We start from the raw sequence: 2,540 nt of genomic DNA, 5'->3' as shown, positions 1-2,540 counted from the left end.
CCCAGCACTCAAGGTGAGGCCACCCCAGTGCAGAGCAGAGCAGGACAATCCCCTCCCTTGCCCAGTTGGCAATGTTGTGCCTGATGTCCCCCAGGACACGGGAGGCCCTCCTGGCTGCCAGGGCACTGCTGACTCATGTTCAACTTGCCATTGAACAGAACCCCCAGGTCCATTTCCACAGCTCTGCTCTCCAGCCTCTCGTTGCCCAGACCACACACACATCCAGAGTTGCCCCATACCAGGTGCAGAATCCTCGTTAAACTTCATACAGGTGGTGATTTCCCAGCCCTGTAATTTGTCCAGGTCTCTCTGCAGGGCCTCTCTGTGATTTACCAAAATATGAATATCGATCTAATATCAATATCCAACTGAGATGGACAAAAACTCTCTAACAGTTTAGAGTTAGAAAGTGTATGTTTTATTTGGCTCCAGGCTCTACATGGGATAGCTCCCTAAGACACAGGCCCTGATATAAGCAAACATGATACCTTTTATTTCCAAATATTATGAATATCCAAAATACAAATGCATATTCATAGCGTTAACACCTCCCATTCTCCACTTCGTATGGAAATGAGCTTACATGTCATTAAGCATGCATAGTGTGTGTTCTGAATTGAGTCGGTGGTCTTGAATTGGGTCAGTGGTCCTAAGGAAGATGAAGTAACTCATCCTCCTCTCTTTGACCTTTTTGCCTTTCTGAGTTTTAACAATCCTAATTACTTTAGTGACCTCTAAGCTTCTTCTTACATGACTTTTGGACGGGTTCCCACAAAGGGAGGAAATTGGTAATTGTCCTTGTTCCATATACCAACTTATCAATGTTTCTACTCCTTATTCTAAGCACAGCTAAACAAACATGCAAATGACAGATCATCAGTTATTTGGTAATCAGTTACTAACATCTAAAACCCTATTTCAGGTCCAGCTCTCCTAACTATTTTAGTTAACCCTCACTGGGCCCAAATTCTTTCCTATTCCACCTTTTCCCTTTGGAGGAGGCACTCATTTTGGAGCACTTCCTCCTAAAATTTCACCTCTCAAAACTGAGCATGGCTAGCTCAGTTGGTAGAGCATGAGAGCCTTAATCTCAGGGTTGTGGGTTTGAGCCCCATATTGGGCAGCAAATTTATGTCCTGGTTTTTGGAGACAAAATTTTAGGAGGAATGAGCACCTCCTCCAAAGGGAAAAGGGGCTCCCTTTTACCTCCACCAATGGGACAAATTGGTAACAAGAAGTGAATGTAGGAAAAAACAAACTGTTTATTAACACAAAACAAAACAGAGTAGAACAGGATAAAAAACCAAAACTCAAAATACAACAAATGCCCAGAGAGGGAACAGACACGCATGTTCGGACCAGCTGGGGCCACCCTGTGGGCCTGTTGGGACCACCCCGAAGGCTCCCCAGACCAGAGGGAAGGGAAGGGAGGCAGTGAGGCAAGGGGAAGGGAAGAGAAAAAACAAAAAAACCCAACAGAAGCTTTTTCCAGAGAGGCGGAGCACAAAAGGAACCCAAAGATGAACGCAGCGCTCCCGGCGCACTCCCTGCCGAGCCCTGCCGAGCCCCAGAGCCCCCGAGCCGTCGGGGCTGAGCCGTTGAACCGACCCGCGCTCGGTCCCGTGGCTCCGCCCCCAGCCCCGGCTCCATCTTAAAGGCGCAGCGTCCTTGGGCAGTGAGCGGACGGTTAAGGAACAGAGCGGCCTCATAACATCACCCGAGGACAGCTTTCCTCTCATGAAGCCATGCTGGGTGTGACCAATGGCTGCATTGTTCTTTTGAAAACTTCCCAGAAAAATATTTTCCATTATTTTACTGGGCACAGAAGTGAGACTTACAGGCCTGTAGGACCTCCTTTTTGCTCTTCTTAAAAACTGGAGCAACATTAGGCAGCAGATCCTGCACAAGTCCAGGGTCAACAGGAAACTGATCTTTCTTGCAGTCTTGGTCCTCCACCTCAGGGCACTGACACCCCCTGGTCTGTCATCTGTGTTGAAGACAGAGGTAAAGACTGCATTAAACACCTCTGCCTTGTCCATGCCCCTGTTTGTGAGATGACCATCCTCATCCTGTAACTGGCTGACGTAATTTCTACACTGCCTTTTGCCGTTAATATATTTGAAAAAAATCTCTGCTTATTTCCCCCCAAAGTTCTGCCAGCTTCAACTCTAGTTGAGCTCTGGCTGCACAAATTTTCTTCCAACAAAAAGAGTTTGTGGGGAAGTGAAGTTCCTCCCTCTACAAAAATAGGGCAGGTTCAGGACTACTTGAACTTGAAGAGCCACCACTTGACGAGACTTGATGAGATACGTCCTAAGATCCTGAGGGAGCTGATGCTAATGTTTCCAAGCCACTCTCCATCATATTTGAAAAGTCATGGTGGTCAAGCAAAGTCCCTGGTGACCCGAAAAGGGTAACATCACTCCAATTTTTAAAAAGAAGAGAAGGGAAGATCTGTGGAACTACAGACCAGTGAGCCTCCCCCCTGTGTCTGGGAAGATCATGAAGCAGATTCTCCTAGAAGATACGCTGTAGCACAT

The sequence above is a fragment of the Coloeus monedula genome (assembly GCF_965178545.1).
Source record: "Coloeus monedula genome assembly, chromosome: Z".
Taxonomy (NCBI): domain Eukaryota; kingdom Metazoa; phylum Chordata; class Aves; order Passeriformes; family Corvidae; genus Coloeus; species Coloeus monedula.
The sequence above is the reverse complement of the archived record's forward strand: the minus strand, read 5'-3'. Positions refer to the sequence as shown.